We start from the raw sequence: 26,174 nt of genomic DNA, 5'->3' as shown, positions 1-26,174 counted from the left end.
TCCAATAGCTGTAGGATGATGGACAGGGCACTTTTCAACTGAGCAATGCAGTAAAGCTCCAATATCAAACGTAATAGCATAGGAGCTTAATCAAGATCTATAACCAGATGGCATTTCACAGTGACTTGATAGTTTCCATTAAATAGCTCCAATGCACCTTCCAGGTCAGTAAAAGAAAAATAAAAAAAATCTACAACATAAATACGGTGGGCGAGGATATCACCACTTGCAATTGTAGATTAGACACACATGGGGGGGGTATGCAATCTGGGATCACGGCTGTCAATCCCCGCCGACAGCCATGATCCTGGCCTGTTTGCAGTCAGATCGAATAAGAGGGCATGGCTGTGAAAACGGCCGTGGATTGTCGATCTGTGGCCCGGATAACAACAATCCACCGCCGTTCTGAAGTCGGACCCATTCTGCCGTGATCCCACATCAATGCTGTTGTTAATGACAGCATTGAATAGGGAGCCGCCGCTATTTCCCACGTCGGAAATAGCGGCAGCACATTGCATACCCCCCATGATGTGCTGCATTAACATGTGACTATAATTAGCATTATTTTGATTTAGATATGGAACTTACACAGCATCAGAAATAATTGCCAATTGTCATGTGACAAAGTGATAATTAACAATATGATGATTCACAATTTCTATTTTAAAAGGAGAGTTCTGCTTATTATAAGATTAGAGAAAAACCACTTAAGCTGGTACATACAGTACTGTACAATTTATTTATTTATTAACACTTATATAGCGCACACATATTCCGCAAGCAATACAGAGAACATTCACATCAGTCCCTGCCCCAGTGGAGCTTACAATCTATATTCCCTACCACACACACACACACAGGCATTCTAGGGTTAATTTTTGTTGGGAGCCAATTTAACCTACCAGTATATTTTTGGATTGTGGGAGGAAACCGGAGTACCTGGAGGAAACCCATGCAGACACGAGGAGAATATACAAACTCTGTTTGTGTGTCATTGTCACTGTGTGCGCGGACCCAATATAAATCGTTGTTTGTGTGTGCACCCAGTGTAGCACTGTATAAAACAAGCTGGAAGAGGTTACGGTGGTTGGGGCCGGACATGTGGGCAAAAGAGTTCCCCTCTGAAGACAACATTTTCACAACATAGTGAAGTTTGATGTATTCTGCCAGATAGTAACTAAGAAAAGAAATGAGTTAGGCAGTGGGGAGGTTTCGAAAAATGACTCATGCATTGTAATGTTACAGTATATTAGATCTACAATGTCTAATGGATGGTAGGGTATGAAATACCGCCTGTCGACACATGCTGACTCAAAATGTTTTGACCTTTTTGATCAGGTCGACATTCTGACAACCTTTTGACCATGTTAACAAATAGTTGTCTACCTTTTGACTGTCAATCTAGACACTGCAGACCTAATGACTGCATACCATTGTAATAATAATAAAAAAGCATCAGTATTTATCCTCAAATAGAGGATATTCAATTAGCTGCAGTAATTTATCAGACATGGAAAAATGGGTAATTTTTGCGTTTTTTTCAAATTCTTTTTCAGCAATGTTCATATGCTGTTCAGGGAATTCCATTTTACCCCTTTTCCACATTAAAAATTACCCATTTCCAGATGCAAACACATACTTTAGTGCTCAGACGTGTGTGTTTTTACTGCCACGTTTGCTAAACTGGGGCATTTTTTGGAGGATTTTCTTCCACCTCATTGAGGTAGGTGAATAAAATATCAGATGAGTGCAGGCACCTGGGCTAACTGGATTGCCCAAGGCGGGTGAATTAGCTGTGGTAAATGATAGCAGCTAATTTAATTTGCACCACAGCAATATGCATCCTCCTGTGCCTCTTACAGAATACACGCCACAGAAATACACTCCAATATAGCAACATAGAATTTGACGGCAGATAAGAACCACTTGGCCCATCTAGTCTGCCCCCTTTTTTAAACATGTTACCTCAAACCATATTTGATCCTTATTTCTTTGTAAGGATATCAATATGCCTATCCCAAGCATGTTTAAATTGTACTACTGTATTTGCCTCTACCACCTCTGATGGGAGGCTATTCCACTTATCCACTGTGAAGTAATTTTTCCATAATTTCCCCTGAATCTTCCTCCCTCTAGTGTCAGTGCATGTCCTCGTGTTCTGTTGCTTCTCTTCCTGTGAAGAATGTCTCTAACCCAGTGGTTCCCAAACTGTGTGCCGTGGCTCCCTGGGGTGCCTCGGGACACTTGCAGGGGTGCCCCAGGTTGGTGGTCCAGGACCAATTCAATTTATTTATGGTTAATTATTTATGGGCAAAACCAGTGCTGGTGCCTGCCAATCATAAAATGTGTACAAACAGAAGCAAATCCTGCCCTTTAGCACATAACTGACCCTAAGAATCGCATATAAACCCAATCTAATTCATTGTCTTTGGGCCTAGGGGTGCCGCGAAAAAATTCCGATACACTAGGGTGCCGTGATTCAAAAAAGTTTGGGAACCCCTGCTCTAACCTGTACCTTGATATATTAGAAATATGTAACCTCCTGCTCCTCTTACAGATTACACCCCACAGCAATACACCTCAATATGTATCCTCCTGTGCCTCTTACAGAATACACCCCAATATGTATCCTACTGTGCCTCTTACAGAATACACCCCACAGCAATACACCCCATAGCAATATGTTTCCTCCTGTGCAACTTGCAGATTACACCCCATAGCAACATGTATCCTTCAGTATATATCACAGAATACAGTACACCCCATAGCAATATGTATCCTCCAGTATATATCACAGAATACACAACATATCCTACTGTGCCTCAACATAATACACCCAAAAGCAATACTGACAAGACACAACTGGGACAAACAATATGGCAAGCCATTCTGTGGCAAGATTCTATACCGCTCACAAGAAACAGTCTCAGGAAATGCCTCTTTTTTATTTCCTCCTTATAATTTGATTTAGGTTGAAAGACAAAGTTCTTCTAGAAGTAGAGCAGAAAATCATATTTCCTGCAGAAGGAGCCCACTAATGACATTACTGTTTTATAAATGCAGTAATTAACTTGGTAACTGCTTTTAAGGGCAAATACTATTTTTACTACAGGACAATTATGAATTCAGCAATTACTAAGAATTTTGATTCTATTTATCCCTTTCTGCAAACTTATAATTTACTAAAAATCTAGTGAAATTCTAGAACAAACAAATATAACAGATGTAAATGGCAATATAATGATAAAATATACCTATGCATATGTATTCCAATACCACTAAGAAAACATAAGGGCACATGTGCAGGTACAATGTAGGCAGTGGTGGTTATGGTAAAATCCGCCATTGTGTGAAGCCAGATGCTGTCTGTGAAACTGCACTGGCTTTACTGTGACAGTCTTCTTATTGGAAGTCCGACCTGTCAGTCACTCAAAACAGTCCCATTGGGAGGTGTTCCCTCCTCTGGAGTTCTGGTTGTGGCCAGGGCCGGATTATAATGGAGGCACAAGGGGTCAGTGCCCCTGGGCCCCCCACTAGCTAGGGGCCCCCTGTGGTTGGCATGTATTTTTTTTTTTAGCTAAAGGTTTTGTGCATGGGAGTGGGGTAGTGCTGCAGCTTCACCTATCTGCCAATGTGACAATGATTAATGGTGCTGAGCATCAGGAGCCAAGGCACACTGATTGCACAAGTGTGCAGTGCATTCCTGGGAGTTGTCTAAGTCCCATGACACTTTAAACCAGAGGGCAGAGGCTGAGAGGATTGTGCTGAGCTCTAATTGGTGGAGCTCATTACATGCCCATGGAGAACAGCAGCAGCAGCTTAGTCATGGGAGGGTTTTTAATCAAAGGCAGCACTAGGACTGTGAGGTCTCCTACAGAGTAAAGTGCAGAGGGACAAACACAGGCTTTTCATATGGTATGTATTTATGTGTATGTGTGTGTGTATATATATATATATATATATATATATATATATATATATATATATATATATATATATATATGCAGTTACCCATTGACCAAGTTTATACTGCCTTTACTCTGTGTTTTGACAGTGTAATATTCTCCCATGCAGTGTGCGGCCAGTAATGACAAGTGCAAGGGGGCCCCCCTGGCTAAAGTACCCCGGGCCCCCCGAAGGCTTAATCTGGCACTGGTTGTGGCAGGTGCTCTAGATTTCTTGGAAGCATGACCTGCTTAGAGGGTCAACACTTGGGTGGCTGTAATGTCCTGACTCTCCAATGATGGGTGGATGCTCTAGAGACATTTGCCCTGATAGTAGTTATGTAGACGACATTTCCACAATTACCGAACAGAACAAAGCAGAAGCCAGAATCATGGCGAAAAAAACCTTGAAATGTATTCGCCATCTGGTCATTGAATAGGGTGATTCACCGTTTTTGTCAAAAATTCGCCTTACAGCACAAAATCGCCATAAAAACCTGGCGAATCAGCCTCATTGAATACCGCCCTTTGACTGCGTATGATTTTCCTTGAACTCTCCAGAGCTTAGAACCATACAATCTTTACTATATCTAATTGAGGTTTTGAGTATGGACAATTGTTGCTGTACTAGAACACTAAACTGTATACAGTATAGTCAAAATTGGCTATTTCTTCTAGCGATGCCGAGGTTTCTATGTAACATTTCTTGGAACAACCCCACTACACAGATACACTTACATTATGCTGTCCTACATTCTACATTCCTGTTTCACAACTTCATTTTACACACATAATTCCACAAAGCGTACAATCCAGCTTTACCAGCCTGTGGGATTCCATGTATCCTCTAGTGCTATATCAGAGCATGAACTGCTATTGTTTAGGTGGCTTCCCAGTAAGGTCAGGCAGGTTTATACTTCCTTCTTCCAAAGGGATTATTGTTTTGCCAAAGTTTATGCTTTCCAAGGAGTGCAAGTCGATTTCATTACTGGGTGGTACTACAATGTTTGCACTTCAGGATAAAGAAATTGGCCAGTCAATGGGAGTCAATGGGAGGTGACAGGCCATTAGTTCATGTCCTGATTTATCATGTTCTAGAAACAATGGTAGCCAGACATCATTAAGGCCCTTATTCTGATCTGTGCGGCCGGAGCCGCATACGTTGCTCCGGCCGCACAAACCAATCCCCGCCTACAAGACGGATCGCCACGGCCGTCCGTACGCAGACGGCTGGCGATCCGCATGAAAATGGTGGGGCGTACGCCTCCACCATGGTGGGAGCTGCCCCCTGCATTCGATGGTCGACGACCATCGAAGGCAGGGCCGCACGCTCCACCCGCTCACGCAAGCTTAGACCACACGGACAATCGTCCGTGTGAAAGCTTGTATGGGGGTGGAGAGCTGACATCCGGCGATGTCAGCTTTCCGCCCCCATCACTGGCGTCATAGCCTCATTACCATGCATACGCCCCGCGTTTGCATGGGAACGCCCATGAAACGCGGGGCGTATGCATAGGGAAATGAGGCTATTAAGCCCCTCACGCCCCTATACGCCCCCTTTGCGGCGTATAAAATTTTTGTGCGGCGATTTCGCCTGCACATGCGCAGAGTGACCTCTGCGCATGTGCAGAGTGAAAACATCGGCGGTACGGCCGCACGCGGGCCGTACCGCCGAGATCAGAATAAGGGCCTAAGTGAGAACACTACCTCATAAACTGCTCACAAATGGTACATTTCACAGCAGGGCCCCCTATCATCCATCTATCATCCATCTCTCTCTCATCCATCAAGTCTTCCTTGTTTAGTCTCTGGGTTTTTATTTGTCAGAAAAAAGAAGAAGAAACTGACAAAAAAGGAAAGAAAAAACGCTTTTTGGGCGCACTCTTTTGTAAATGATTAAATTATATAATTAATACATAGCTTTTATTTTTAGACTTACCGGTAATTTAAAATAGGTGGCACAAGGATTAATTTAAATTGGAGATATTAAAATGTAGTGTGATCCTTGTACTGGTTTAGTTCAAGGAATATTCGCAGATTAGTCACACCTTTAATATGTCATTTAAGCACTGTTTTTACCAATGATAGTAGGCAGTGAAAATGATTGGATTCTCTTCAAATACACAACAATTAATGCTTAATAGCGTCAGGTAATGTACCTAAATTGGTAGTATGAGGAGAAAAGAAAGTTACACAGCCTCAGTATAGAATTGTAATTTGTAATAAACACTCACTCCGGCAGTCATGTGTTGCAGGTATTTATTTAATACGGCGGCTCTTACCCCTAATTTTGATGTTGCCACACCTGTCATATTGTAAAGCAAAATGGCATAGCAATACTACACAAATTAAACAGAATACACACGTTCTATAGAAAACAAGTTCTAAAAACAAGTGAGCACTCATCAAGAAAACTCAGGTACCATGAGGAACACAAATCCACCTTTGAATGGGTATAAATGATAGAAGCCACTGCATTTTGGTGACCTATGGAGGATCACAAATCTCCCTGTCTTTTTTCATATCTATAGAAGCATATGCTGTATGTTAATAAGGAAATCAGACTATTTTGTTGGTAGTACTCTGATGTAGGAGAATGAATTAATACATAAAAATGCAGATAATGGTTTGTCAGATAACACCAAGCAGTTCATCTAGATTCTAGACAGATATCTGGACCCGAGCCACGACAAGCAATCATGTAGCAGGCATGCTCGTTGCCACTAATTCAGGGGAGGTGGCTCATTAATGCAGGCTTGGAAATCCCCTGTCCTGCCTAAAGGCCCATACACACTGGGCAATTTTGAGCTGAAAGCCACTCAAAACAGCAAGTTTCAGCTCAAAGCCGCCCAGTGTGTATGGCCCAGCGGTGAGCACTGCTGTGCGCTCCCGCATCATCGCCAGAAAAGCCGTTCGCTGCGCTATGCAAAGCCGTCCGCCCCCCAATGACATCGCCACGCAGGGGGAAAGCCGTCCAGTGTGTATGCACTGATCGGCTTTCCCTCCCAGCGATGACAGCATTCATCATGGGCTTAATCACCCAATGTGTATGGACCTTAACATTAACACAGTTCATTTATATTCCCGCAAATTCATGTGTATTCTAGAGCTTGTAGAAGTCTTACTACATGGAACTGCTATCCCTTTCTGGTGTCGCTCCGCTCTCCAGCCATTTATTTGTATCATCATTTGGGGCAGTACGGATGGTGTCATGGTTAGCATTACTGCCTCACAGCACTGTTCATTTATCCACTTAATTATATTCCTTTTCCACCAGCCTAAAAACCTGTGCTTTACCGGGACAACCCGGGACTCATGTCAGTGGAAACGTCTACAAGGGCACTCAAGCAGGGATTTTGGCGGGTAAAATACGGATGAGAGCTGTGGAAATGCTCTTATCCAGGGTTTTGGAAATGGGTACATCCAAACACCACTGATTGGATCTCCCAAGGGCGCTGGCTGCTGATGTAATCATAATAAAGATCATTTTTAATGACATCCACAGGTTTTGCAAAGTTCAGTGGAAACGGAGGAAACCCGGGAAAAACCCAGGACAACGGCTTCGTAGGGCTGCTTTTGTTAAATAAAGTAAAAATATCCATGAGAAATAAGATTACTTTACTGTGCATGTCACTGGAACCCAAACCAACTACCATGTGTGAATCAACGGATGAGAGCACGTTTCCTTATGAGCTTGTGTGCAACTGCACAAATATTGTAGTTCTGAAAATCCATATGGCGCATACGCTGCATAGAGTGTGCGCATATAGGTGTTGTTGCGATTGGAACAGATGTTATCAGAAATATAGCATCCAAGTGATGGGCGTACCTGGGCGGTGAATGGGAGGTGCATGTAAAAATGGTCTGTTCAGTGGGTGAGATATGAGAGTGTTGCACACCTGTCAATCCTAGTGGCTGCATTCGCAGACGAGCAACTGCAAGCACAGGAGAACTTAGACAGACGGAGATTCTGCAACTGCCATAGAACGGGTGCAGGTTGTTAATGATGCAACCAAATATAGCATATAAAGATGCACCAATCATTACTACAACGGGCATTTGGGCGACTGCCAATAGTTGCTGCTATGCTCCACTCAGAATCAGGCCCCTAGTGTGCAATGAAGCGCTAGTGGATGTGAAAGGTCTAATAGGAATTATTCATGGTGATAAATGGATACATGAGCTTGCTGGATATGATCAGTACCCAGTATCTCTTCGGTCACATATCTGCAGAGTTTACAGAAGTAGGTTTAACCATGTGCCACTCACTAAGCAATCATTTGACATCTCTTCCGAACCTTTGTTATACTAATCTCCAGTTATTTCCTAATAGTAATGAAAATGGCACATAATTACTTGTGTTTTCATATTTTACTGTTATTCAGCCCACATAACTGTGCTGCAGTATAAAAGGATGTGAAAGTGATCACGCTTACTGTATACCAGGTGATGTAGTGCATCTCCTCCAGACTTGGCAGCCTGTTTCTGCATCCTCAGTGTGAGCTATGAGCTGGAGAAAATGTTATACTCAGGGTTGGACTGGACCGCAGGGGCATAGGGGAAACCGCCTTTGGGCAACAAAGACTGGGATGCACCTTCTCCTCCTAAGGATCAGGCTCCAGACTGGGCATTTGAATTATACATATGTTGCCATATACTGCATAGGATTAGGGTGCAGCAGCGGCATCCATGTAGTGGAGGGTGGATCGCTAGGCACATGTATACATACATGTTATCATGTATGTAATATATGTGCTGGATCGATCTCCAGCACTGAGAATTGCGGCTCCTAGGAATCAGCATAAACCATTGCACTGCTAAGCCTGCTCCCCTTACTTTGTTTGATTAGCTAGTTTCACCATTGGCTAGTTTGACCATTAGTACAATGGCATAGTGTTCATTCTAGCACACGCTATCTTTGAAAACCCATGCAGTTCCTCTTCCCTGCCTGGGGTGTCGCTGCCTGCTGTAGTGCTTCTAGCACAGTGTGGTCTGTATATTAGCACTGATATGCAAACCAGACCTGTGCTAGAAACACCACAGCAGACAGCGACACCCCAGGCAGGGAACAGGAACTGCATGGGTTTTTAAAGATAGCGGGTGCTAGAATGAACACTTAAGGCCCATACACACTTGAAGATTTTCATTTCAAAAGACTTTGCCAAAATCTTTGAAAGATATATCTGTCACCAAAGTAGTGCGTACACACTGAGCTATTTCCCAAAGAGCAAGAGATTTTCAGGAGGTCAAAAAGACTTTGCTGAAAATCTTTCATATAAAAGGCGATTTACATAATGGGCGGGGTTTGAATTCCAAGGGTGGGAGCAGTGGCCCTTTTCTTCAGTGCATTTCTGTACTGATTCAGAACTGATCGCTGGGCTGCATATATTCCGAGCCCAGAAATCATGCCACCCCACCCAGGGTGAAATCCTTCCCATGTGCACAGCTGCAACTTCATTTGCAGCCGTGCATATAGGGAGTAACCATTAACCATCAAATGACTTTCCCCCTGCAACAAGTAAGCCAGGACTACTCAGCACTGCGCTGGCCGTGGGGGGGCGTGGAGGGGGGAGGTGGGCACTGATGGCTGAATGGCTGGGGAACACCTGCATTTTCTGGTGAACTCCCAGAAAATGGTAATGGCATGCCCCATAATGTCTGTCTGCTGTCAATAAGACCGCAAATGACCAGGGATCACAGGCGTTTGACAGTGGCGGCGGTAAAGCATATATTGCTGACGCAGCATATATGTGCCAGCAATGTATATACTGGCTGATCAATAGCGCTGCTGCGGGAAGGAGTCGGAGACCAGGCATGCTTGCGGCTTTTTCTCCCTGCTCAGGAGCCGGCGTACTGACAGGGACCCGGAGCTGCTGCACACAGCTCGATGCTCGAGTATACCGAGCAGAGGGAGAGGGGGACTAGCGGTGCTGGCGCCTCTGCGGGTGGGGGCGGGTGACAGCGGCGGCTTTTACCTCCCTCCCTGCTCCGTGCGGCGCTATACGGAGCAGGGGGAGTGAGTAGCACTTCAGGGGGAGGGAGAAGGGGACGCAGCGGGGCGGTCCGCCGGGATCAAAGTGGCTAGTCTTTCAGCCCGGCGGCCGTGAGGGGCGTACACACACAGCGATGATGGCTGATAAAATCAGCCATCATCGCTGGCATGCTGGTAAAACCAGCAGACTAGAGATTTTGCTAGCGATGATGCGGGAGCGCGCATCATCGCTAGTCTACCATCTGTGGCTCATACACACTGGGCGATTTTCAGCTGAAAATCGCTCAAAACGGCCAAAATGAGCGATTTTCAGCTGAAAATCGTTAAGTGTGTATGGGCCTTAAGGGCAGATGGAGCCAAACGGTCCAACATAAAAATAAATGCTAGTGGCTTCCATGCAGTCCTTGGATAAATAAATGGGCATCTTACCCAGGTATGTATCTTCTTAAAAGGAATAACATCATCAAATCAAACACACAATACAGTAGTGTGCTATACATTGAAAGACAGTTTGGTTTTCCTTCTATGGGGTAAATTTAAAAAGATGGGAGTACTACTGAAGCAACCAATAAGCATAGCAACCAATAAGATTCTACTTCTAATTTACTTAGCACCTATGGTGAGAACACTGGCCCTGACCGGCGATCTAACTAGATTTATCCTGCGATCTGGATATTAATTGCCGGGCCATAGCAACGCATGGTGCTGCGCATCGCTATGGTCGCTACACAAGGAGCGATGTTGGGGCGTTTTCTAAGCGATCTAGTCAAATTAAGTTAGATCGCTTAGAAATGCCCTCAAATTGCCCCATTAGTAAAATGACCCCTATGAGCGTGCACTGTTGAGGATTTTGTAATACATTCAGCTGGGCAACATTGACAAATGCTGAGATGTCACATTAAGTCTGGGTGGTGGTTAAGGAAGGGAATAATACGGTGCACATGATCAGAGAAACTGGTTTCTTAACTTGCACATATGTGTATCTTATTGTTTTATTTCACTTTGAAATTTGGATATTTAAACCTGATCAACAAAAACATCTCTAGAAAAATCCTTAGCTGAATGAACCCCGAATCGGAGAATACACAAATATCCACCGGTACAATCATTTCTCTTGAGAGGCCACATAATAACTTGATATGATTCAACCAGCAACTGCAGCATTTCAATTCATTTCAAAGTACATAAACCCATATATAGGAAATGCCCCATAGTTGGTTATGTCTTCTCCAAACAACAAGTGCTTCATCATGAATATCAAAGAAAGTTCAACTCAAACTGATTTTGAAATTAGCTCAGAAGTTCCAGGTCTGACTTGATTTGGAATCGTGTTCCAAATCCTGGGTCCCGACTTGGAGTTTTGGTGATAAAGAGTTATTATTGAAAGTGTGCCTTTCATGTATTAAAACTAGAGATTGGGTCAGTACTTTTTAACTTCTAGGTTTGTTCGTTTGTATTTTGTAAATAAAATGTTGTATTGATTTCCAAATAAATGTATGTTTACTAAAAGAGGTCAAGTCTATTCTGTTTCAAAAATAATGAAACAATTTCAGAAATAATGTCAATAATATGGATAAAATTATTATTATTAAAACATTAAAATATCAAATTTTGCTAGTATAAATGTACTTATTTATTTAATAACAGTTTCTTATAAAGCACACACATATTTACAGAGAATATTTGAACACTCACATTAGTCCCTGCCCCAATGGAGCTTACACTCTATATTCCCTACCACAGGTACACGCACACACAGTCGTTCTAGGGTTAATTTGGTGGGAGCCAATTAACCTGCCAGTATATTTTTGGATTGTGGGAGGAAACCGGAGTACCCAGAGGAAACCCACACAAGCACGGAGAGAATATACAAACTCTGCACAGTTCCCATGGTGGGAATGTAACCCATGCCCTCAGTGCTGTAAGGCAGTAATGCCAACCATTACACCATCCGTGCTGCGGCCCCATGTATGGTTACTATGTATGGTCACTAATGTATTAATGTTACTACTGTATGTATGATTACTAATAAAAAAAATGATACTGATACTGTAGGTTAATTGGCTGCCTTATGTGTGGTAGGGGATATAGATGTTAAGCTCCGGTGGGGCAGAGATTGTGCAGCGCTGCAGAATATGTGTGCGCCATTTAAATAACTGTTAATAAATAGTTATTCCACTAAAGAGTTAAAAAGGACAAAAAACAACAACCCATGCCAACAGTTTTGTAATTTTTTTTTTGTGGTTTTACAGTATCTAGTGTCGATCTTTTAGTACAATCAACTCTTTTGATTCTAAACCTACAATTCTAATCATAGGATCATTTACATAACAGTATTACCATTACCTACTGTTCAGTGGCACAAGTAGGCAAACTGAAAACAGCTCTGACCTCATAGGAACACACTTCAAATTACTTTCTTTATGTAATGCATGACCCGTGTAATATAAACCCAGAACGCTCTTCCTGTATCTGGATAACTGCCAGATCCACCTTAGTGCCAGCAATGACAAGCTGCCACGATGCCTCCCAGGAGAAGGCTACATGAATGCAAGCAACTAGTACCACAGTTTAGAGTGAACGGCAGTTTAAAAATAAACGAAATAATAAACAAACAAAAAAGACAGGGCATACACACAAGAAACTGATATTTACTAATAAAGGACAGTGTCAAATTCAGCATATTGTGTAGTTTGTAATTGTAACATGGAAGTATTATAAATACAACATAAAAACAATTGGTTTCATTGTAGAAGAGATATTAATTTTGCTAAGCAAGCATACCTTTTCTTAGTAGCCTATAGCTTTACATAAACCAACACAGTACAAGCAGTTGTATCACTATGGTGGAACGTGCAATTCATAATACAAACTGAATAAGTTACTCCAAGTGATGTCCTATAGCTAAACATTTTGAAAGTACAGTATAAATCAGGGGTGTCCAAACTTTTTGCGACGAGGGCCAGATTTGGTGAAGTGTAAATGTGTGGGGGCCGACCATTCAGCCTGACATTCTTTGAATCTTTAATCACATCAGAATGGTCCCCCACTCTGCTCCCATTCACTGTATGTCCCCCAGCCTACCCCTGTATGTCCCCCAGCCTACCCCTCCTTCACTGTATGTTCCCCACTCTGCACCCATTCACTCTGTCCCTCAGCCTGCCCCCCTTCTCTTAATGTCCATCAGTGCCTCCATTCATTGTGTCCCCAAGCCTGCCCCTCCTTCACTGTATGACTCCCATTCACTGTATGACCCCCATTCACTATGTACCCCACTCTTCCCCCATTCACTGTATGTCCCCCAGCCTGCCCCTGCTCCCCCTTCTCTGAATGGCCATCACTGCCTCCATTCACTGTATGTCCCCCAGCCTGACCCTCCTTCACTGTATGTCCCCCACTCTGCCCCCTCTCTACTCTGTATGTTTCCCAGCCCTTTGTGTGAGCCAGAGGAAGGAGAGGCAAAGCAGGCACTGCAAGGACAGGAGATGCTTGGGCTCCCGCTGCTGCCCTCCTCCACTCTGCATGTTACGGGAGCAAGCTTCCCCCTTGCTGCCCCCTCCCCAAACACTGCTGTCACTGTGATTGTGGAGTAGGGTGATATATACAATTGCAGCAGCAGGGGTAGGACGCCAAACACATCTGACTGTGGCGGCCGGCACCTCCTCACTGCAGCAGACAGCAAGGTAAAGGCGCGCTCGCCGGGGCCCCACCTTTAGTGTCCTGTGCTGTGCTTCCCACATCTGATGCTTTGCCCGCTTCCAGCTGGAGGCTGCAGGCCACTTGAAATGACAGCACGAGCCGCATTTGGCCCCCGGGCCTGACTTTGGACATGCCTGGTATAAATAAATAGCTTATACCAAGAAGAACTGCCAGTCTCCCCAGCCTGCACCCAGGAACACTGCCAGCCTCCTCAGCCTGCATGCAGGAGCACTGACAGCCTCCAGAGCCTGCACCCAGGAGCACTGACAGTCTCCTCAGCCTGCACCCAGGAGCATTGCCAACCTCCCCAGCCTGCACCCAAGAGCACTGTCAGCCTCCCCAGCCTGTACCAAGAAGCGCTGCCAGCCTCCCCATCCGGCACACAGGAGCGCTGCCAGCCTCCCCATCCGAAACACAGGAGCGCTGCCAGCCTCCCCATCCGACACACAGGAGCGCTGCCAGCCTCCCCATCCGACACACAGGAGCGCTGCCAGCCTCCCCATCCGACACACAGGAGCGCTGCCAGCCACCCCATCCGACACACAGGAGCGCTGCCAGCCTCCCCATCCGACACACAGGAGCGCTGCCAGCCTCCCCATCAGACACACAGGAGCGCTGCCAGCCTCCCCATCTGACACACAGGAGCGCTGCCAGCCTCCCCATCCGACACACAGGAGCGCTGCCAGCCTCCCCATCCGACACACAGGAGCGCTGCCAGCCTCCCCATCCGACACACAGGAGCGCTGCCAGCCTCCCCATCCGACACACAGGAGCGCTGCCAGCCTCCCCATCCGACACACAGGAGCGCTGCCAGCCTCCCCATCCGACACACAGGAGCGCTGCCAGCCTCCCCATCCGACACACAGGAGCGCTGCCAGCCTCCCCATCCGACACACAGGAGCGCTGCCAGCCTCCCCAGCCGACACACAGGAGCGCTGCCAGCCTCCCCATCCGACACACAGGAGCACTGCCAGCCTCCCCATCCGGCACACAGGAGCACTGCCAGCCTCCCCAGCTGGCACACAGGAGCGCTGCCAGCCTCCCCAGCCTGTACCAAGGAGCGCTACCAGCCTCCCCATCCGGCACACAGGAGCGCTGCAAGCCTCCTCAGCTGTGACACAGGAGCACTACCAGCCTCCCCAGCCGGCACACAGGAGAGCTGCCAGCCTCCCCAGCCGGCACACAGGAGCACTGACAGACACCCTATCCAGCACCCAGGGGCTCTGCCAGCCTCCCCAGCCTGCACTCAGCCTCCCTAGCATGAACACAGCAGAAATTCCAGCTTCCCCAGCCTGATCAGAGCATCACTGCCAACCTCCCTAGACTGATCCTAGAAGCATTGCCAGCATTCCTTGCCTGCTTCAGGAAGCATTGCAAGGCTAACCAACCTGCACCCAGCAGCACTGACAGCTTCTTCAGCATACACACAGGAGCAACTCCAGCTGATCCCAGGTGAACTGCCAGCTTCTCCAGCCTGGACCCAGGAACATTGTGAGGCTACCCAACTTGTACTCACAATCACTTCCAGCCTCTCCAGGAAAACTACCAGCCTGCAACCTGAAGCCCTGCCAGCCTCACCCTCCTAATCACAGAAGCACTACTAACCTCCCCATCATGATCCTAGAAATCACTACCAGTCTCCCCAGGTTGATTCTTGGAGCACTGCCAACCTCCCAAGCCTGTTCTCAGGAGCACTGCCAGCCTACCCAGTTTGCACCCATGAGCACTGCCAGCCTCCCCAGCCAGCACCCAGAAGCACTGCCAGCCTCCCCAGCCAGCACCCAGAAGCACTGCCAGCCTCCCCAGCTTGCACCCAGGAGCACTGCCAGCCTGATCCCAGGTGCACTGACAGCCTCCAGCAGCCTGATCCCAGGAGCAGTGCCAGCCTCCACAGCCTGATCCCAGGAGCACTGTCAGCCTCCCCAGTTTGCAACCAAGAGCACTGCCAGCCTAACCAGCCTGATCCCAGGAGCAGTGCCAGCCTCCCCAGCCTGCATCCAGGGAACTCCCAGCCTGATCACACCATCGGTGGCGACCCCCAGCCGTGCCCAGGTACTTACTTATGCCAGCAGGAGCAGGTCCCGTGCATGGGCTGCAGAGATGCCAGTTCAGTGATGCCCAGCGGGCAGACGGTTGGAGGAGGAGGCTGTCCCGGGCGCCCTGCTGCTGAGCGGGTAGCTCGGAGAACGTCACCCTAGGGTTCCCGGAGAGCGGGTGACAGAGAGGGCGGCGGAGATCTCTCCTGCCCACAATCCACAGCGTTACTATAATCACACAGGGAGACTCCTTGATGGCAGCGGCGAGAGGAGCTTAGCAGCGACATGACAGACTGGAAAAGTCTGGCGCCATCTAGCGGACAACGCCTTGCCTGCAGCCTTCCTGGCAGCATAGTGCCTGGCAGAGTCCAGTACCAGCCCTGCATTTGGGGTCTCTGGGCTACGAGCAACAAGACCGCCTATGCAGTATGTGCACTATTAGTTGCTACATTGCCCTAATACTGTGAATCCAAGAGCCTGAACCTGAAAGTAGCCTCAGTCCTTTATATATATATATATATATATATATATATATATATATATATATATATATATATATATATATATATATATATATATATATATATATATATAGAGACTTTGTTTGTATGCCGGGCACACCTCCGAAAATAATCAACTTTGCAGGTGCCTTCGTCCAGGGGTAGATACAGACTTCGAAATGACGCGGCACTCCAGACCAAACAATCGGTGCAAAAAGACTTTATTTTTCAAGCAGCAACGTTTCAATACGTGGGTATTTTCTTCAGGCTTAACACACAAGTGAATAGAACTATATTTATAGCAAACAGGTGCATCCTGCGTCAGTGGGACCACCCACCAGCGCAGCCACGTACAGGTGAGATACCACCCCCTCCTCTGCCTCAATGCGGCTGATTGGCTGGGGTCTCACCTGAAAGTGTCATACAGGCAATCAGTGATAAAAATACTGTGCAAAAAGCAAGTTTATAAAATACATGTAGAAAAGACTAACCAATATACATTATTAAAAAGACATCTCCAACAAATATATAGAAAAGGTTTATTATCTAACCACCATATCCTACCCAACAATTACATAGAGAAAAAAGCGCATATGAATATGCGTAATACACATATATCTTTTAAACGTGTATGGTGAACATATAATAATTTTAGTGATGTCTGCATATTCAACAGACCAATATGAATATAAAGAAGAAAAAATATAAAAGATAAGAAAAAAATAAGAAAAATATAAAGGTATACAAGGGGGAGAACCTACTACCAAGTGAAAGACGAAAATAGGGAAATACTGGTTCTCAATATGACTAACTGCCATCAAGTCATGAAATATAAAATTATTATATACACACAAGGATTTTTTGAAATCAAATGCCTTATTTGTTTATTTATAAAAGAACATTAATGCCTGAATATTCATTAAGACTTAATGAATATTCAGGCATTAATGTTCTTTTATAAATAAACAAATAAGGCATTTGATTTCAAAAAATCCTTGTGTGTATATAATAATTTTATATTTCATGACTTGATGGCAGTTAGTCATATTGAGAACCAGTATTTCCCTATTTTCGTCTTTCACTTGGTAGTAGGTTCTCCCCCTTGTATACCTTTATATTTTTCTTATTTTTTTCTTATCTTTTATATTTTTTCTTCTTTATATTCATATTGGTCTGTTGAATATGCAGACATCACTAAAATTATTATATGTTCACCATACACGTTTAAAAGATATATGTGTATTACGCATATTCATATGCGCTTTTTTCTCTATGTAATTGTTGGGTAGGATATGGTGGTTAGATAATAAACCTTTTCTATATATTTGTTGGAGATGTCTTTTTAATAATGTATATTGGTTAGTCTTTTCTACATGTATTTTATAAACTTGCTTTTTGCACAGTATTTTTATCACTGATTGCCTGTATGACACTTTCAGGTGAGACCCCAGCCAATCAGCCGCATTGAGGCAGAGGAGGGGGTGGTATCTCACCTGTACGTGGCTGCGCTGGTGGGTGGTCCCACTGACGCAGGATGCACCTGTTTGCTATAAATATAGTTCTATTCACTTGTGTGTTAAGCCTGAAGAAAATACCCACGTATTGAAACGTTGCTGCTTGAAAAATAAAGTCTTTTTGCACCGATTGCTTGGTCTGGAGTGCCGCGTCATTTCGAAGTCTATATATATATATATATATATATATATATATATATATATATATACAAAAAACACTCGGGCAAATTAGCGCTAAATTTAGTCCAACCAGCTGGAAATAGAAGACATTCCTAGAGTACCAGCTAACTCCAGAAAAGTTCCCAGGATTTATGGAACAGGGGTAGTTCTGTCAAAATAAAGCAAAGGAGGAGCACTTCATATTGTAAAACCACAATATTTTAATGGGCAATAAAAAGGGGGACAAGTGTGATGGGCCCCAGTGATCTGAAGGGCCCCAGAGCTTACATGCCCCGGCATGATCACTGCCTGTACTAGCTGGCCTGTCAGTGACCCTTGCGGCCCAGCCGTCTACTGTGCACCATCTCTGTGTGGCTGAGTGTGACTGACTCAATGTGTGCCACTGCCATCAACTGTGTGTGCGCCCTGCCACTTGGCGCTCAGAGCCATCTACTCTGTGTGTGCGCACGGCCTGGGGCCGCAGACGCACAGCCGTGTAGTCCGCACCTGAATGCAGGCTCTGGAGCAGTGAAAGGTTCAATGAGGCTCATGCAGAAGAGGGTTTTATGGATTTGGGATTAGGTGGGGGCCCAGGAAATATCATTGTACAGGGCCCCAAGATTTCTGTTGCCGCCCCTGGGGGTGCCAGGTAGAAGGAGAGCAATCGTCACCTGGCTCCGCTCTAATGCATTTCGTATCATACTTTGTCAAAGGGCGTATATATATATATATATATATATATCTCAATCACTTCTCTGTTATTTGCCATCCTTACTGCACTAATTTTTTCCCATTCTAGATCAGTGGTTTTCAAACATGGTTCATACGTACCCCGAACAGGTCGTTTTCTGGATTTCTTTGCACAGGTGAATGTATCTATCTATTTGGGTCAGTAATTATCCAACCTGATTTTAGACAGAAATCCTGAATAACATGGAATAGATATACATAGATATATATACACTGTCTACATACACACACTTATATATATGGAACCCCCCCCTTGAAAATCCTACGTTTGCCCCTGAGTTTCTGAACCATGTGTATATTCCACCAACCTATTTGGGTGCCACTGTTGACACGACATTGTGGTCGAACAAGAGGTCATTAAACAGGGGGTTGCTTTTGCTTGAAGTTTGTGGAGATTTTTCTTTGAAGAAAATCATGTGATTTAAATCATGTGCAAGAAAGTCAGACGAACCATGGATGGTTTGTAGAAAAATAAAAAACTTAGGGGCTGATTCAGGGGGGCTCGCAATGCCGCGAAGATCGCAGTTTACAGAACGCCTGGGATGCCGCCTGTCCGAACAGCTGGAACTGAGTGCTGAGACGAAGATGGGGCGCCTCTCCTGCATACCCATGGGAACGCCCAACGTTTTCACGGGGATGCCAATAAAATGCTGGTTGTTCCCATGGCCAATCCCTGTCCCCGCCGCTGTCCGACCCCTGCTTGCCCGAGGCTTAGGAGCGGCTCGGCGAATATGCAAATTGCCAAAGCCATTCACAAAGGGGAGCTGCACATGTGCATAATAATAGATCATGCTCAGTCCCCAAAACATCGGGATGGGGCCGAACTCTCTAAATAGCGAGTACACCAGAATCACCCCCGTAATTCACCAGTGATGTTTATTCTGTACAAGAAGCCATGCTGGGTGTTTTAATGTTACTGCACGACAGCGGCAGCTTAGTGCTGAATTCCCACAAAATAATGCATTGAGTGATAACGTTAATTAACATGAGAGAAAATTAGCATTGATAAAAGAGGGCATGGAGCTGACATTTACTGAATAGCTTTATTCATTGCTGAACCGTAAATGATATTAGAACCATGGCCAATGAGCATCTCACCACTGGGAATATGATGTAAATAATGTAATGCTTTCACCTTGGAGCAAAGGGGTCATGCAAATTATATTTAAAACTGTTGGCAACTAATATCGGACACTGTGTATATTGGTTGGTACTCTGTATGTAAAATCCCTGCTGGGAAGGGAAACTTCTTGTGGGCATCTATGGCAAAGACAGGAGTTTATTTCTCTCAGCCCTTGTAAACAGATAAAGTGAAGAACTTGTCCAAAGCAACCAATCAGCTTCTGTCATTTCAAATAAAAGACAAATGCTCATTGGTTGCCTTTGGCAACTGCTCCACTTTATATATCTCCAAGGCATGCTACATCTTCCTCCAAGTGCCATTCTGTTCTGATGAGTGTTATTCAACTATTTTTTTTGGGTGGCATAAAAAATACTATTGTAAATAATAATTTATTTTGGTACTTGTGTAGTTTCACGGCGCCAATTGAGTAGTCAGCGTAGTGTCCCTGTCAGCATCAGCGTTGTGTTCCCGCAGCCAGCGTACTCAGCATAGTCAGCATCCCTGTCAGTATCAGCGTTGTGTTCCTGCAGTCAGCTTGTGTCTGCGACTGTGTGTATGTTTGCGCCTAACCAGAGCTTACACAGTTAGCGTAGTCAGTCAGCATAGTATCAGCACTTATTACATTGTGCGGGAACCATTGATCATTTTATCCTGCCTGACATGACAGGTGTGAATGTGTTCCTGAAACACCCCCACTATCCACGTCAGCACAAAGCGTGGGGAGCCCAGCGAGGGGCTGCGGTACGTGACCTGTTCATACACCCACTATCAACGTCGGTGTACATTTGTAGAATTGGGGGTATTCATTTGTAGAATTGAGAATGTTGACCCCCAATTAGTGTACTACTTTACTCGCCATATGCTTCAGGCCATTTTCTCCCTCCCCATCACAGTCCATGTGGATGGAAAAGTTAAAAACATTCAAAAAGAAAGAAATAGTGAAAAACTAATGTCAACCTTTCCATTTGTTGACCTATTGACCATGTTGACCTAAATGCATGTCGACCAATTGACTGTCGACCTGATGCATGTTGACTTAAAGTTCAGATCCCAAAAGTCATTCAATGGTCGGCGACCATGAAATGTTTTTTTCCTGCTAGCGGAGGCATGTGAGGGGCTGTGTTAGCAAAAACATCCCCTCGCATGTGACCAATGATATTCGGCGGCAGGGAGGTGGGGGGAGCGGATGAACAGGGATTCGGCTGGGCAGCATATCAGGTTCTCGGTTCGCAGAGATATTTACCAAGCCAACCTCAATTAGGGCCTTTATTTCTTGTGCCTGCCTCACTAGAACACTATGGGCAGTATTCAATGAGCATTTTGGCGATGTGCAGCGAATCCTGTTTAGGATTCGCTGCACATTCGCCACTGCTCGCCGCGTTCCGGAGCCTCGCCGGCTCCAGTATTCAACGAGTCAGGGGCTCGCTGCCCCTGACCGGCGAATTTTAACTCCTGCGGCGATGCCGCAGTGAGCCTGAGGACGGCGGCAGGCAGGGAGATGGAAGTCTCCCTGCCTGCCCCAGAATGTTTGTGGGGGGGAGGTGGGCTCCCCGGGAGCCAGGCAGCACAGGCTGGCCCCCGGGGGTGCCAGCAGGGGACCGGGTATATTCACTACACCCGATCATGCATATGTAATGATCGGGTGCAGTGAATATATGAATATCTAATGAGCGGCTCGGCTCCCGGCCCCCTGCTGGCTGGTCTGTGTAAATAAAAAAAAAAAAATATATATATATATATATATATATATATATATATATATATATATATATATTTTTTTTTTTTTTTTAAATTACAGCACATGAATAAAAATAGAATGCCTCTCCTCAGAATAAAATTCCTGATTTTTTGACACCAAATGTAAAAAACAAAAACACTTTATTTTAAAAGTTCACATTCCACTTCACCATAAAAAGATAGTGATTGCTACTCAGTGAATCATGGCGAAAAAAACCTTGAAATGTATTCGCCATCTGGTCACTGAATAGGGTGATTCACCGCTTTAGTCAAAAATTCGCCTTACAGCACAAAATCGCCATAAAAACATGGCGAATCAGCCTCATTGAATACCGCCCTATTTTTGTTCACATGCCTTTCCATATACTCATTTCCAATTCCTTCAGGGTTTCTAGATACTAAGGACCTGATTCTGGTTCACTTGCTAAGCACATTTGGTTTGCTAATGGACATAACCACTGCAGGTGGGGCAGATGTAACATGTGCAGAGAGAGTTAAATTTGAGTGAGTTATTTTGTTTCTGTGCAGGGTAAATATTGACTGCTTTATTTTTACACTGAAATATAGATATCAGATTGAAGTAACACCCCCCACCCAAATCTAACTCTCTCTGCACATGTTACATCTGCCCCCCCCCCTGCAGTGCACATGTTTTGTCCATTAGCAAACCAAATGTGCTTTGTGAGTGAACCAGGATCAGGCCATAAATCTGACAGATTTTCTGGCCACATGGATAGGAATTGTACACAAGTCAGATTCAGCCATCATCCCACATCTACCATCTACAGCAGGGGTGGCCAACCAGTCAGAGGTAAAGAGCCGAAAAATATCAGTCGTCAAGCCAAAGAGCCAACATCATGCGCGCGCCAAAAAGGGGCGTGATCGGGGGAGTGGTCAGGGGCGTGGTCATATGACACAAGGAGAATGGCCACATGACAAAACTTTATGCCCCCAGTGCCAGATATGCCCACCACAGTGCCAAACATCATATGCCCCCCACAGTGCCAAACATCATATGCCCCCCACAGTGCCAAACATCACATGCCCCCCACAGTGCCAAACATCACATGCCCCCCACAGTGCCAAACATCACATGCCCCTCAAAGTGCCAAACATATGCCCACCACAGTGCCAAACATCATATGCCCCCCACAGTGCCAAACATCATATGCCCCCCACAGTGCCAAACATCATATGCACCCCACAGTGCCAAACATCATATGCACCCCACAGTGCCAAACATCATATGCCCCCCACAGTGCCAAACATCATATGCCCCCCACAGTGCCAAACATCATATGCCCCCCACAGTGCCAAACATCATATGCCCCCCACAGTGTCAAACATCATATGCCCCCCACAGTGCCAAACATCATATGCCCCCCACAGTGCCAAACATCACATGCCCCTCAAAGTGCCAAACATATGCCCCCCACAGTGCCAAACATCATATGCCCCCACAGTTAGGAAGCTGGGCCCTCCAGCACAGGTGTTGCCCACAGTGCAACACCTATGCTGGAGGGCCCAGCTTCCTAACTAAAGGGCCCACCTAGAGGGCCAGGAGGGCCCAACAAACAAATGAGCCACGGGCCAAGAGGGCCCGACTAATGCGCACACAGGCCAGAAGGGCCTGAATTTGCCCACGGGCCTAGTGCCCGACACCCGGTGGTCTAGGGTGGATGGAGGGTAGGAGGCCAAAGGCCCCTACCTGGTGTTGGGAGAGGCCGCTGGGGGGAGCTTCGTCAGCTCTTTTGCTTCCCACCCCCGCTGGCCTCTCCGGGAGCCATCTTCTTTTTTCTTGCAGAAGGCGCCGGAGATCTTCTGTCTTGATCCCGGCGTCTTCTGGCCTCTTCACCGGCGCCGGAACTCTTCTCCCCGCCGCCGTCTTCTGCGCCATCCTCCGGCGGCTTCTCGTGTCTTCAGGAGCGCTCCGCCGGCGTGGAGAAGACTTTTCGCCCTCCCGCTGGCGTCTGATGTCAGACGCCGGGGGTAGGGCGGAAACGGCGCGGCGAGCGCTGATTTGCTCGCCGCGGCCGTTTCCTATTGGCCGCCGATGCAGCGTTTTGAATTTGGCAGCCGAATTGGCGCCAAATTCAAAACCCCGCTTTGCAGACGGGATGGGAGGCTGGAGCCGCACTTTACAGCGCGGCGAGCCGCGGGTTGGCCACCGCTGATCTACAGTATACTGATGAACAACTTATTAATTAAATTACAGATAATATGTCTGTTATTCCCATAGTTTACAATCTAGGTTCCCCATCACTTGGACACACACATACTAGGGTTAATTAATGTAAAATGTTTTTGGGGTGTGGGAGAAAACCAGGTACCTGGAGGAAACCAACACAAACACAGGTAGGGCACCACACATATTAGTGGGAATTAAGTCACATGAAATTGGGTGTCACTGGACACTTTTGTGTCCTCGTACACCTAGCCTCAGTAGAGGTGTAATGTATTGTCTGTTTAAATGTAGAATTATATTTCCTTTGCAGATACATTGAAACACAACTGTTTGTACTAGAAATGTTTGGCTATAACCATACATACCATATAAAGTCGAAGAAGCACATTAGAACTTAAGGGGCCCATGCAAAAGTCCAATTTGATCGGATTTTGACGGATTAACCCATGGAGGTCTGGATTTGGAGTCACACTCAAAATTAAAGTGGAAAAACACACTACAGGCTGTTCCAACTTTGATGTAATGTCCTTAAAACAAGTCAAAATGAGGCTCAGTAGTGTGTGTGGCTTCCACGTGCCTGTATGACCTCCCTACAATGCCTGGGCATGCTCCTGATGAGGTGGCGGATGGTCTCCTGAGGGATCTCCTTCCAGACCTGGACTAAAGCATCCGCCAACCCCTGGACAGTCTGTGGTGCAACATGGCGTTGGTGGAGCGAGACATGATGTCCCAGATGTGCTCAATTGGATTCAGGTCAAGGGGAACGGGCGGGTCAGTCCATAGCATCAATACCTTCATCTTGCAGGAACTGCTGGCACACTCCAGCCACGAGGTCTAGCATTGTCGCATTAGGAGGAACCCAGGGCCAACCGCACTAGCATATGGTCTCACAAGGGGTCTGAGGATCTCATCTCGGTACCTAATGGCAGTCAGGCTACCTCTGGCGAGCACACTGAGAACTGTGCGGCCCCCCAAAGAAATGCCACCCCACACAGTTACTGACCCACTGCCAAACCGGTCATGCTGGAGGATGTTGCAGGCAGCAGAACATTGTCCATGGCGTCTCAAGACTCTGTCACATGTGCTCAGTGTGAACCTGCTTTTATCTGTGAAGAGCACAGGGCGCCAGTGGCGAATTTGCCAATCTTGGTGTTCTCTGGCAAATGCCAAATGTCCTGCAGTGTTGGGCTGTAAGCACAACCCCCACTTATGGATGTCGGGCCCTCATACTACCCTCATGGTGCTTTCTGACCATCTGAGTAGATATATGCACATTTGTGGCCTGCTGGAGGTCATTTTGCAGGGCTCTGGCAGTGCTCCTCCTTGCACAAAGGTAGAGGTAGCAGTCCTGCTGCTGGGTTGTTGCCTTCCTACGGCCTCCTCCACATCTCCTGATGTACTGGCCTGTCTCCTGGTAGCCCCTCCATGCTCTGGACACTACGCTGACAGACACCGCAAACCTTCTTACCACAGCTTGCATTGATGTGCCATCCTGGATGAGCTACCACTAGAGCAGTGGTTCCCAACCTTTTTTCTCTCCCGTACCCCTTGATTAAGCTTTTTATTTATAAGTACCCCCTCCTCTCAATTTGAACTATCCACAGTACTTACAAGTGGAGTGGAAGTGAGCGGTATGTGTTTCCTTATGCGTATCCTTATATTAAGGAGTAGCGGAGGAGTAATGTGGGGTCAGGAATTGAGTCGCTCTGTGTCTGTCCGCTTGCTGTGTACTGTCTCCGGGGTTCCTGCTAACACCTGTATGATAAATGCCGCTGCTTCCTCCACCTGTGGCAGCGCAAGTAGCTCCCAGTGGATTGCTGATCGGGCAAAAACATGAGAAGACGCTAATGACGATGCAGGCAGAACCGGAAGTGATGTAACGTGATTCGTCTCCATGGCAATGGGAGACTTATCCTGGAGACGACTTCTTCCGCCATTACCAATATTATTTTCAAGTACCCCCAACTGGTCTGCAGAGTACCCCCAGGGGTACTAGTACCCCAGGTTGGGAACCACTGCACTAGAGTGAAAGCACCGCCAGCTTTCAAAAGTGACCAAAACAACAGGCAGAAAGTAAAGGAGCTGAGAAGTGGTCTGTGGTCATCACCTGCAAAACAACTCCTTTATTGGGGTGTCTTGCTAATTGCCTATAATTTCCACCTGTTGTCTATTCCATTTGCACAACAGCATGCAAAATTGATTGTCAATCAGTGTTGCTTCCTAAGTGGACAGTTTGATTTCACAGAAGTGTGATTGACTTGGAGTTACATTGTGTTGTTTAAGGGTTCCCTATTTTTTTTGAGCAGCGGCGGTGGCAATCCAGGCAGCGGCAGCTTGTAGCACTATTTGCCGGGCAGGAAGTGCTGCTGATTTTGAAAAAAAACTGGCTGGACGCTGATTGGCTGAGCGCCCAGCCAAACAGCGTCCGGCCAGTCTTTACAAAATCAGCAGCACTTCCCGCCCGGCAAATAGCGCTACAAGCTTCGAGACGCTGTTGCCTGAATCCCTGCCACCTGCAGCAACTCCCCGGGGCAG

At 46.1% G+C, this 26,174-nt stretch overlaps 1 protein-coding gene and 1 long non-coding RNA gene across 3 annotated transcripts in view; one reads left to right on the top strand and one right to left on the bottom strand.

The window, feature by feature from the left end:
• SGMS1 (sphingomyelin synthase 1) overlaps positions 1-15,955 on the bottom strand; it is a 246,980-nt gene extending 231,025 nt beyond the window's left edge. For both annotated transcript variants that reach the window (XM_083149071.1, XM_083149073.1), the window contains exon 1: positions 15,696-15,955. The gene's annotated coding sequence lies outside the window, so the exon portion shown is untranslated. The remainder of the gene's footprint in view (positions 1-15,695) is intronic.
• Positions 14,913-26,174, top strand: part of LOC146009065 (uncharacterized) — an 18,206-nt gene continuing 6,944 nt past the window's right edge. Inside the window, exons 1-2 of the long non-coding RNA XR_014444607.1 lie at positions 14,913-16,097; positions 18,644-18,710. This is a non-coding gene — a long non-coding RNA (uncharacterized LOC146009065). The remainder of the gene's footprint in view (positions 16,098-18,643; positions 18,711-26,174) is intronic.

The sequence above is a fragment of the Crinia signifera genome, chromosome 6 (genome assembly GCF_055691185.1).
Source record: "Crinia signifera chromosome 6, ASM5569118v1, whole genome shotgun sequence".
Lineage (NCBI taxonomy): Eukaryota > Metazoa > Chordata > Amphibia > Anura > Myobatrachidae > Crinia > Crinia signifera.
Note: the sequence above shows the minus strand (reverse complement) of the source record. Positions and strands in the feature narration are given on the sequence as shown.